Source organism: Polypterus senegalus, chromosome 14, assembly GCF_016835505.1.
Source record: "Polypterus senegalus isolate Bchr_013 chromosome 14, ASM1683550v1, whole genome shotgun sequence".
Classification (NCBI taxonomy): domain Eukaryota; kingdom Metazoa; phylum Chordata; class Cladistia; order Polypteriformes; family Polypteridae; genus Polypterus; species Polypterus senegalus.
Genome location: NC_053167.1, coordinates 39,278,236 through 39,291,547, shown reverse-complemented (window position 1 = coordinate 39,291,547; position 13,312 = coordinate 39,278,236). Strand labels below are relative to the sequence as shown.

At 38.3% G+C, this 13,312-nt stretch overlaps 1 protein-coding gene across 1 annotated transcript in view; it reads right to left on the bottom strand.

Moving 5' to 3' along the window:
* Positions 1-13,312, bottom strand: part of LOC120514797 (cadherin-22-like) — a 1,212,176-nt gene that overhangs the window by 900,775 nt on the left and 298,089 nt on the right. The window contains exon 2 of the mRNA XM_039735358.1: positions 622-827. The gene's annotated coding sequence lies outside the window, so the exon portion shown is untranslated. The remainder of the gene's footprint in view (positions 1-621; positions 828-13,312) is intronic.

Genomic DNA, 13,312 nt, shown 5'->3' with positions numbered 1-13,312 from the left:
TGGTGTAGAGAGTAAGGCTTTGGACTTCAAACCATGAACAACTGACACTGTTTGACCCTGAGCATGTCACTTGACCCGCCTGTGCTCCAATTGAAAAACCAAAAGAAATGTAAGCAATTGTATCAGAAATGTTGTAAGTCACCTTGGATAAAGGCACCAGCCAAATAAATAAATGTAAAATGATGCTTATAGAGCAGAAAAGAGAAGTCCTCAAAAGAAATTGTGTTGTGAAATAATGAAAAAAAGCTTTTTTTCTAGCAGCATTCCATGAATATGCTAACATCAAAAATTAATTCTCAGGGTAGAAAACCCCCAAAATGAACACATCAACGTCAAAAATGCTAAAGGCTAAGGTAAATCCCAGATCATAACACGTTATTTGTGTCTTAGTTTGATTTTGAATTTACGCCTTTAGTCAGAGTCAGTAAAGTCAAATAAGTCAAAAATTTATTTAAATAGGTAAAACTGAAAAGTGAACATAATTCTACCTTTGAAATATGTATTATGTTACTGTATAAAATTAAAAAAAAAAAAAGTTTGCAAGTCTGCAAAAAAAGAATGAGCTAAGAAACATTTTGAGCCACTTCTAAGATAGTATGTGTATAAAAAAACTTTGCTTACTTAGTAAGACGGTAGCAGGTAGAACCTGAAGATGCTGGCCCAAAATTCTCTTTAGAAAGATGTATCCTAAGAGTGTCTCTGGATGAGGATGTAATCCTTAGTAGGAAAAGGCAGGTAGGTTACCTTGAGGCATAACCACATCCAGTAATGCAAACATCTTGGGTGCATCAAATCTTGAGACCAATGCGTCCAACAGAGAGCACTTTCTGCAACAACATAAGTGAAAGTTTAGTACATTTCAGGAAGGTAAAATGTTGGTCCTCTCATTTCAGCCATTAGTATCAGCCAACACAAGTACTGAATAAGTAATATACAAAAAGCTTTTTCATTCAGAGTGCTATTCACATGGATATAATCTCTGTAGATATAGTATTATCAAGGTTCTTGATACTCATGAATCCAGTATATAATTAAGTCAATCTTGTTGTCCTATATATATATATATATATAGATATATATAGATAGATAGATAGATAGATAGATAGATAGATAGATAGATAGATAGATAGATAGATAAGAACTTTATTTATCCCGAGGGAAATTCTTTTGTCATATACATGCTCAGTGCCAACAAGAGGAATAAAGATAAGGTAATAAAGAGTTAAGAAGATCAGTAGTACTAGTGCAAACAGAATAACTAAATAAACAGAGTAACAACATAACTCTCAACAAAATATCAAATAACTATAACTATAACTAATAGTTTGTATTATAACTATATAACTCCTTTTATGCAAAGCAACAAACAAATATAACAAAAAACTATAACATATATAATAAATTACAGATTATTAGTGCAAGTGGTGTATGTGATGATGGGAAGGATCACCTACAGAATGAGGAAGAATTATACAGTCTTATTGCCACAGGTAGAAAAGATTTCCTGTGGCGTTCGGTTCTACACTTGGAGGCAATGAGTCTTTTGCTATGCGTGCTCCGATGACCCATCAAGGTGGCATGCATGGGGTGAGAGGGGTTGTCCATGATACCGAGAATCTTTTTCAGCATTCTCCTCTCAGACACCTCCGCCAGGTTCTCCAGTCTGACACCTAGAACAGAACCAGCCTTTTTAATCAGTTTGTTCAGCCTGTTGACCTCAGCTGTCTTCAGCCCACTGCCCCAACACACAGCTGCAAAAAACACCACACTCTCTACCACAGAGTGATAGAACATAGTCAGCATCTTCCTACAGACATTGAAAGACCTGAGCCTCCTCAATAGGTAAAGTCGGCTCTGCCCTTTCTTGAAAACCGTGTTGGTGTTCTTGGACCAGTCCAGTTTACAGTCAATGTGTACCCCCAGGTACCTGTAGTCCTCAACCACCTCAACATCAGTTCCTCTGATGGTGACAGGGGTGGGAAAAGGAGCCTGTTTTCTAAAGTCCACAACCAGTTCCTTTGTCTTTGTGATGTTTATCTGTAAAAAATTTAGCTCACACCACTCCACAAAGCTGTCCACCACCCTCCTGTATTCATCCTCCTGTCCTTCCCTGATACAGGCCACAATGGCAGAGTCATCAGAGAATTTCTGCAGATGACATGACTGGGACCTGTACCTGAAGTCAGACGTATAGAGGGTGAAGAGGAAGGGTGATAGGACAGTTCCCTGCGGCGCCCCCGTGCTGCTCAGGATGCTATCTGAGCAGCAGCTCTTCAGCCGGACATGCTGTGGTCGATTGGTTAAATAGTCCGTAATCCAGGCTACCAATGGGGCGTCCACCTGCATTTCCGTAAGCTTATTTCCCAGCAGTGATGGTCTGATTGTGTTAAAAGCACTGGAGAAGTCAAAAAACATGACCCTCACAGTGTTCCCAGCAATGTCTAAATGAGAATAAGCCTGGTTCAGCAGATAGATGATGGCGTCCTCCACACCGATACGGGGCCGATAAGCAAACTGAAGGGGGTCCAGCCAAGGTTCTACCAGCAGACGCATATGTTTCAGGAGAAGTCTCTCCAGCACTTTCATAACGTATGAAGTCAGAGCTACTGGCCTGTAGTCGCTGGGGGACAATGGGTGGTTCTTTTTGGGGACTGAAACCAGACAGGATGTTTTCCAGAGTGACGGGACTCTCTGCAGTTTCAGACTCTTGTTGAAGATCAGATGTAGAACTCCACACAGCTGGGCAGCACAGCACCTGAGCAGCCTGGGACTGATGCCATCAGGACCTGCAGCTTTACTGGGATGAAGTCTACACAGTTCCCTTCTAATGTCATCAGCTGAGAGAGATGGAGAGAGACAAGCTGTGCGGGCAGGAGAGGAGGGAGGAGAATGGAGAAATTGAGAAGAGCTGAGTGTGGGGGGAGGAGACGTAGGGGAGTCAAACCTATTAAAGTGCCGATTTAGATTGTTTGCATATTCCACATCTCCATCCATCCCAACACCTCTCTATATATATATGTATCATACAGTAGCTCTTTCACATAGCTGGTAATACCGCCAACAATTTCTAATACACAAATACTATAAATCATAGTAAGGTTTTGATTTGTTCACATATAAAGTTCATTTGAAGATGAAGGATGTTTAATATGTCATATTTATCATATTTCATATTACTCATCATCATTAAAAAATGCATACACAATCATCCAATCAGAACTCTTTTAATTAAAGTGGTCTAAGGCAGGTAAATCAATTCATGTCATTTGTTTGTAGCAGTGAGTACCGCATGATATTTCACAAAGGACACATGTTCTAAATGTTCTACACTTTCTTAGTGACTTTCGGTCAGTTGTCAGTTCCAATGACATTTTTTTTCTTAAATTAAAATTAGAATAATGCAAGCCAATTTTTGATCAATAAATGTAATAAAAACAGGCATCTGTTGAAGTATGTAAAATAATTACAAATATTAGGAAATAAAAATTACTTTAGTACAAAATGCTATTAGGACTCTCATGATTAAATTATTTTTAGGAAAGGCACTGCATATACATTATTTTAATAAGATTAAACATTTCATCTAGCTGTTTCTTATTTTTCTAACCTTAAAACAGTTTGCTTGTTATCTTTACATTTTCTTGCTGTGTGGTTGTATAGCAATTTCTTGAATAAAGGTGTCTACTAAAATGATAAATATAATAAATTACAATTATAAAAAATATAAATTATGGAGTACACCAAGCATGTTAATTATGCTGTATATACTATACAGTATTTGTAAAACAAAAATATGTTTACAATGAATCTGTGAAATACAAACTTTTAAAGTATGGTGATCACTAGAGACTGACAATATACACTCACTGAACAAATAATTAAGAAAAAAGGAGGCCTTACCACATATTAATATAATATTATAATAATAATATAATATATGGTATTATACTAATATGTGGTAAGGCCTCCTTTTTTCTCATCCATCCAGTATCCAACCCGCTATATCCTAACTACAGGGTCACGGGGGTCTGCTGGAGCCAATCCCAGCCAACACAGGGCACAAGGCAGGAAACAAACCCCGGGCAGGGCGCCATCCCACCGCAGGGCACGCACACACACACACACCAATTTTCTCAAGACAGTCTTAATTCTTTGTTTCATGAATTCCACAAGATTTTGGAACCATTCCTTTGAGATCCTGGTCCATGTTGACATGTATTTATCAGGCAGATTCTGCAAATTTTTCAACTGCACATTCATTCTGCAAAACTCCCGTTCTACGACATCTCAAAGGTGTTCTATTGGATTCAGATCTGGTGACTAGGAAGAACTACTTGTCATATTCATAAAATAAGACCTAGAAGAGCTACAGTGGCAGTCATACCTGGATAACGTTTAAAGGACTTCTGGGTTCAAATTCTGGCTGGAACACTATGTGTGTGTAATTTTATGCATTGTTTCTGTGTCAGAGGGAGTCATCTCGGTGACTACAAACTCACCCTGTGTGACTGAGGGGGACTGTTTCCCTGTAATGGATTGACACTCAGGCCAAGGGTGGTCCTGCCTTATGATCAAATATTACTGGAATAGGTTTAGGCTGTTGCCACCCTGAATTGAGTTAAGTGGGTGTGTAAGGTGAGTAGACGGTCACTGACAATGACAAAATGACATAAAATCAAATTCAAGATTTGTGCGTATAATTGAATTTAAATGTGATCATGTAAAGTAATGAGAATAGTTTCACAAACAATTGTTGAAATTAACGATGGACTGCTCCCTTTTAATGTGTTTTCTATAAAGATTCTGTTTATAGTATCTGATCTCTTCTGTACTCCACTCCGTTTATTAAACATCAAAAAAAAAAATAGAAATTGTGATAAAAATCTATCTTAAGTGTAAAAAATCCAATCTAAAAGTTTTGTTGTGGGAGGAATCTAGAGTAGGAAGCTGTTCAAAGCAGCTTTAAGGAGTGATTTATGACCTAAAGAGAGTGCACAATGATGTCTCTCTGTGTCTACCCCCAATGCTGATGCAAGTGCTTCTCAACTTTTCATTAAAAATAAGAAGTGCAAAACTGCACCTTGGATGAGTACACCAATAATCTGTATACATTTGAGAGGATTGCCATCTGCTGCAAACATGGTTATGTTTTTGTACATTAAACCAGATATTTAAGAAATTGTAAAATATATTGATTTACCTGAGTAAAAATTACACAATATTCCAAATTCAGAACCATAGGGGGTGGGATTCTCGGCAGGAACCATTCTTGAGCAGGGTACCAGAATCCACTCACACAAATATTAATATTTACTTAACCAATTTAGAATCTCCACTTAACTTTACTAAAACATCTTTGGAAGGAAAATCACCTCAAAAAATATTAAACATATATGAAAAATGACTACTATCAGGCAACATATTCCATTAGCAAAATACTGTTAAAAACACACTGGCAGAGATGCTAGGGTCATTTAACTGCCACAGCAAATGGGTTTCATTGGTCAGCTTAGTAATACCACAAAACACTTGTTTTTTTCTGATACCCCTCTAATCTCAGTAAACAAGGATGGCAAAATAAATGCTTTAGATGTTGGGGACTGTAAGTGGTTTGATTGGAATAAGGTAAAACCAAAGCTAGTCGAGAAAGTAAAAGCATATGGCCAAGCAGTACAGATTGAAAATTCAATTGTGGTAGATTTCATTTTGGACAATAACAAAAAACATGCATACTTTAATGCATAGATAACAACATTACATAGGTGTATATGAACTATAAGAGTGTAATATTATTATTATATATACGGGAAGACTTTCTTGAAACCAGTGTCTTAATATAAAGCCAATATTTACTGTTAATGAAACATTTGATCCCTGCTCCATCATACGTCATCTATCTACCTTTCTATCAATTTCTCTGCTCTCCTGAAACAATAATTTGTTCTTTTTGTGTGAGTGGACACTACATTTCCAGTAACTCCTTGCTGGTTTGGAACTGTGAATGCTTCTTCTTTGTATTTTTTGGTTTAGCATGGTTTCACTAATAGATGTGTATTCTGACAATAATAAACTGGATGGATTGTTGAAGATTTGAATTCATGTACCGTGGAAATTAACGATAGGGGGGAGGGCTGGAAGGGGAGTTGGGGTTCCTGGTGGCGGGATTTCATAATGTTATAAAGATGATCCAAAGCTGATTCATTCAACGTTGATTTAAAAAGGCTCCAAACCACGATGCTCTATTGACATCAAAGCCTAAAATTATAACTCCTGTGGCAGTAGGGGGCGCTAGTGCTCCCTTGAACCCTCAGGTACAACTCCAGACACCAGGTAAAAGTCCAAGACTTTTTATTTTCTTCCACAGTGCACCAAGCACCTTCCACACTACTCATTAACTATTAAATCACTATTAAACACCAATAACAAAACACTAATCACTCCTCCTCGCCCAGACACTTTGCTCCTCTCCCACCCAGCAGAGCTCAGTGTCTGGACTGAGGCACCGTCCTTTTATAGCCCCTGACCCGGAGGTGTTCCTGTCCCAGCAGTTCCTTATTCCTTCCGGGTCAGAGCAATCAGTCTTTTACTTCACCCCGGGAGCACGCCATTCCTTCCCGTCACGTGACCGTGACGTACTCCCAGGTCATAAGGCACAACAGAGCTCACAAGTCCCCCCACAGCGACTCCTGGTGGTCCCCAAGGTATCCAGCAGGGCTGTGTATAAACACTACAGAGTCCATAAGGCCCTGCTGGACCTCGGGGCACGATCCTGCTGTCGGGAGAGCTCCTCCTGGCGGCCTGGGGGTGAGGACCGGCATGGGAAACTGGCAGTCCTCCACACTCCCTAATCAAGAAATGGGGTTGAATAAAAGTCTGCCATCACGAAACAGTAAAAGTTACTAAAGCCATCCTCAGTTGTTTTCTTTATACTATAATTTTTGAAAAGCAAGTTATCTTGGACTAAAATTCAGTTTCATTGTGGCTTATCTTGATCAAACTTAGTAAATAAGGACTGTCATCAGTTCATTTCAAACATATTTTCACATGTACAAAGTGTAATCAAATTCCTAACTGCATATTTGATCAACAGCAACTTAAAAAATAGCATCACACAATAATAGGTAGTGGTGAGCAAAACAGCAGAGTTTTCTTTTGCATATAATTTTTACAAAACTGAAGCTAAATCTCATTTTATATATGATTTCATAATCATGACACTCACTTAAAAGAGTGTTTTGAAGTTTTAATAGTTTTAGGGGAAAGTTGAAAGATAGAAGCATTGCTTCTTAAAGGTTTGGCAATATTGTACACCTCTGCTGGATCCATATATTTCTGAGAAAAGGGTCTAAAGCAAAATAAACTGGGCAACAATGATCTTTTAGAAATTCAACAAGGCCAAAGACAATCCACGAGAGGACAAAAATGACATACTGTCAAACAAAGCTGTAATCCAACAAGGCAATAAAACTATTATTAAGATTAGTTGAGAAGAAACACTGTACATAAGTTTAGATGACATCCTGTTTTGGCTGGGGATTAAACTTTGTGTGTCCCCATCAGCCCCAGTATGCTCCTGCTGCCTGATGGGAATTAAAACTAAGGATATCCCTTTCACAAAATTCTGCTTGCATTGCAAAGCCCACATCATTGTGGTGGCCCACTGTCACCCTTCCCAAGGTCTTTTTGTCCTACTTCCCTCTGGTAGAAGGAACTAAAGCATGGAAAGCCGTTCTGCCAGGTTCTACAACAGCTTCTACCCTCTTGACTGTTCAGACTCTGAATTCTGTGCTGCCCCAACCCTCAGGTCTACTCCTATCAGTTTATTTATAAGCAGTATATTTGTTGCTACTGTTGTTTTTATTATTATAAGTTGTTGTGGTTGTTATTATTTATTTATTACTGTCTATTTCAATTTATTACTATCTATTCATTACCTAATATTTACTTATTTATATGATGTACTACATCCCTGGGAAATGTTCTTTCATACCACTATATGCTGCAGCACTACATATGGATGATGTGACAATAAAGTTACTTGGCTTGACTTGACATTGAAGGTCACCATATGCCCTCATCCAAACGTGAAATTCTGGATGAATAATTACTTAAACAGTTTTTAAAATCTTTACAGAATGCTCTAACAAAATATCAAGTTCAAAGCAAAAAATTGTTTCTCAGTTTTTATTGTCGTTTAATCTTTCAACCCTAGGGGTATGTCAGGGAGATTTGTATTCAACAAAACTAGGACTAATCGACAGGCAAGGTGGTGTAGTGGTTAAAGCTTTGGACTTTAACCCCTGAGATTGGGGATTCAAATCCTACTACTGACACTTTGTGACCCTGAGCAAGTCACTTGACCTGCTTGTGTTCCAAATGGAAAATCAAACAAAACCAATTGTATTTTTCTGCCTCACTCCGCACTGTCTTTGTGCAATGCGGCTGCAGAGAGCTTAAACAACTTGGTACATCCACATAAAAAACGACAAGGAGTGAGCGAGCTATTTTTAAGGCTTTTACTGGACGTACTTCGTTGTAAACTGAAATATATACAAAAGAAACATACAGACATTTACATGTGTACAATCAAAGACAATAAAGAATGATTTACAAAGCAATACACAGCAGACAGTGTACATTAAACAATAAAGCTTTAAAAGACACTTACAAGTTGAATGATTTCCACAGTTGGATCAAGACAAAGAGAAGCGTGTAGACAGAGGTTCAAATTGCTGCGTACCACAACTAACCAGACACAGGGGTTTATATACCCTAAGGATACGTTTTGGATGTGACGGAAACAAGAGATAAAGGGGTGCCTACGTGAGACACATGGGGTGTATTGTATTCAGATGTTTATTATGGGACCTGCGTGCTTTACGTGAGTTTCATAGACTTTTATAGTACCACTGTGAGTGTGGGATATGACTGACTGGTGTGTTAATAAATGACAAGATGAAGGGGGAGCACAGTTCAACAAATAACAGTCTCAACTAACAAGATGTGGGGCAGAACATGTATCATAAATGTCGCCTTGGATAAAGGCATCAGCCAAATAAATAACATGAATGGACTGAAGTTATCAAACCAGTGTTTGTGTTGTTGATGCCATTTTGCTTTCAGGGTGGGGAATACATAAATCTATAAATGACTGGTATTTGTATCGGTCGGTAATTTTGAACCATACAAAAAGAGTTTCCATTGCACATGCAGTGGGGTGTGTTACTTCATTTTACTGAAGTTATAAAACAAAGAAAGAACCAAATTAGGTCCAAAAGTAATAGAGCTGATCTTTTCGAAGTGTCTCACTTAGGGATATTCAGGGAACAGCTGCTGTAAAAAGCACAGAAATAGAAGTAGAAGTATTGGGAAAGAAGATATGGACATATTATATGGATCAGAAATTAACATTCAAAGAGTAGACAGTGAAAGGGAGGGTAAGGGAACATGTCGAACAGAACCTGCCATGCTGCCTCATAAACACTTGTCAAAAGGGCACTGAAAGGTCTTCAACAGAATTACAGTGTGTATGTAAGCTTTGTATGTTTCAAACTCAAACTGACAACAATTTAATAAAGTAATATTTCACATTTTACCAAACATAAGGCAACTAATCTGTGTAATGTGCTGTATATACTCCTACAAGTGCATTAATGGAATTTCGAAGCAGACTTCACTTCCACCTCTACTTCTCAAACATTGACAGAATTAAAGGTGGAAGAGCTTGTCTTTAAGACTGTTGAGGTTATAGCAGAGCTGATCTTGAAATTTCTAGTGTTGGCATGCAAAGTTTACACAACCCAGCACTTGCAGTGAACAAAGAGATGCAGACAGAAGCAAGCATATCAGTAATTCACACAAGGCTTAATATTTTAAATAAAAGACTTTAGTTTATTCAGTGCTGCTTGTAACCCATGGTTATTTACAGCCTTGGGCAAAGTGAAAGAGGCCCAGATTACCGAGGACCTAAGCAGATAATCTGAACAGCTGTTTTCAGATCCTGCCTTCTGGTCAGAGATACAAGACTCCAAAACTTGAAACAAACAAGTAGAGGCAGTTATACAGTAACTGAGAACAAGCTACTCCATGAATGGGATATGGAAATACAGCGACTGCATCTGTCGACACCTTTTCAAACTTTGCACCTGCTACAATGCGTCTAGCACATTTTATGGTCTGGCCTCCTAAAGTTTAATTTCATCATGTTGTTTGACAAAGTAGCTGTGTTCACATAATGAATTTCTGTTTTCACCCTATAATGATGCAGCACCTATTAAATCCATTTAAAACTTAAATGTGGAATAATAAAAATAGTAACAAACTAATTTAGGCTCTCTGTTTATTAACAACATTTTGTACTTCATTCCATCCATCTATTTTCCTAATCTGTTCTTTAACCATTACAGGTTTGCAGTGTAACAGCAGATGTCATTAACATGGTACACAGGCAGGAATTGCAGTACAAATAAAGGGCCTTCACCACCTCAGAAGTGTTCAGATTTTCATTTGAGAAACTAAGCATTTCACTACACATCATGCTGTATGTATAATTTGTATGCAACAAATAAAATTTGATTAGATTCCATTTTGTTATTCAACATTAAATCATAGTGGGTTTAATTTTTTTTTACTGATCAACAGAAAAAGACTCTTTAATGTCAAAACCAGATATCTGCAAAGTTATCTAAATAAAATGACTGACCGCATAAGTACTCATAATATGACCCCCTAAATCATCACTCGTCCAACCAGATGGTGTTAGCAGTCACAGAATTAGTTCAATGGAGATCACCTGTTTGGAGTTTGATTGTAGTATTAGTATTGTGTAGTAGCACATTGTCTTCAAAATCCAACTTGTGGGGAGTCAGTATGGTGACGTAACCTACTCAATGAGGACAATAGAACATTCTGTGAAAAGGTGACTGAACCGCTGAAGTCAGGGGATGGAGACAAGAAAATACCAAAGTCACTGAATATCCCTTGGAATCCAGTTAAATCAATCATGAAGACATGGAAAGAGTATAGCAAAGCCGTGAATTTGCATAGAGAAGGACATCCACAAAAACTGAGTGAACATGCAAGAAGAAAGCACGTGAGGGAGGCCACCAAGAGACACGTCAGAACTCTGTAGGAGTTACAAGCTAAAGTGTTTGAGATTGGGAAAACATTGCAGACAACAACGGTTCCCAAGCTTTGACAGTTGCAGGGTTATTGAAGAGGCAAAGAGAAAGCCACTGTTTAAAAAAACAAACACTTATGACATCTCGGCTAGAGCTTGCCAGATGACACATAGGAGACTCTGAAGTCAACTGGAAAACTGTTCTGTGGTCTGATTAAACGAAAACTATGCTTTTTGACTATCAGACTAAACTCCATGTTTGGCCGAAGCCAAGCACTGCATATTATCTCAAATGCACCTTTCTCATTCTCACCATGAAGCATGGTGGGGGACACGTCATACTGTGGGGATGCTTCTCCTGTGAGGCTAAAATAAATGCAGCAAATCCTAGAGGGAAACCTGATACAGGGAGAAGATTTATTTTTCCAGCAAGACAACAACCTCAAGCATAAAGACAGAGCTTCAAAGCAACAATGTTATTGCCCTGGGGTAGCTGAGTCAGAGTTCAAATCTTAATATAACGGAGAATATGTGGTTGGACTTGGACAAGCGTGATCACTCACAATCCCACGGCCACCTGACAGAGCTTGAACAATTTTGCAAAGAAGAATGGAGAAAAAATGGCAGGGTTCAGATGTGCCATCCTGTTAGAGATCTGTGCATCCAGACTCAAGGATGTCATGGCTGCCATAGGTGCATCTACTAAATACTGACATGAGGGTGATGAATACTCGTGTGACCCATTACTTTATATTTGTAATTCGTTTAGACCAGTTAGCAGAGATCTGTATTCACTTTGACATTAAAGGGTGTTTTGCTGTTGATCAGTATCCGAAATGCCAGTTCAAATCCACTGTGATCCAATGTTGCAAAATTAATAAAATGTGAAACTTTTTATAGGCACTGTAATTGAAGATCAGATAACTATCCATTGTAGTCATGCCATTTCAGTTTAGATTTGCTTATTAATCTAAAAATCTTTAAGGGCCCCCCCAAACGGGACAACATGTCGAAAAGCGACTACCGCATCTGTGGAGAACTGCTCGTCTGTCACCGAAGCAACCACAGGTGCGCAGCGCAGCAGAGCGCCGCGAAAGCAACTACGAGCCGATCGAGATTGCGTTATAAGTGCCTGTCACTGATGAGTGACGCAAAGAACATTATAAATGCAGGAAACAGTATTACTTTGCCACTGACCTGTCCCCGACTACGCCCGTTTACTGTGTCTGTGTTTAGGAGAGTGCAAGATCCTGCTGCAATAAATAACCATGCTGTTCCTATTTGAAGTAGAATAAAGCTGGTTTTGCGAAGGTACTGAGACTCAGCCTCATGTTTTGGGGTGCAAAACAGTGACTCATGTGTCACAATATGCATACATACTTACACATATGGGATGCCGGAGAAAATGCAAAAGGTCACGGAAAATCAAGAAGAACATGCAAACTCAACATAAGCAGTTACCCAAAAGGAAATCAAGCTCAGACACTATCATGCCACACTGGTTTCAATTTGTTTTATAAATGAATGCATTTTTGTCCAAGGTCAAAGTAATGTGACTGCAGAAGAAGATTTAATAATCTATTTAAAAAATCACAATATAGAGTAGACTGTATTGAAAGATTTGTCCCTTTTTATTTCAAGAGAAGGCTGATTATGTTTCATACAGAAAGACGGGGACTGAGCCCAACAATGTGTAATTTCCTGACCAATTAAAAAAACAAAAATTGTGATGCACAATAAAAATGGAAAGATATCAAAGTCCACATTTAAGAAATGTATTCCTTTGACATTAAGGCCATGAATTAAGTTAGCATGTCTCTTTTGACTTTTAATAGATAGAAATCTTAATGTTTTGTTAGGTAATGTATTTATTTGCATGGAGACTATGCAAAAGAAAGAGAAATCCTTACTGAAACATGAATCAAAATCTGCTGTGTGAGTCAACAGGTTTGTCAACTACACATCGTATTTATCATTTCACTTCCCACCCATTTTCCGCCCCTGTATATTGGTGTTCAGGGTCATGAGAGGCTGTAAACAATGGCCTTAATTCAGAAAGTACATGTAGCCCTGAGCGGGATGTCAGTCTATTGTAGAGAACACTCAGGAAGACAATGTGCTACCATCAATCAATCTTAATTTTATAAAGGCTGCTTTCATAACAGGTTTCTTAACTGAATCCAATACAAAGAT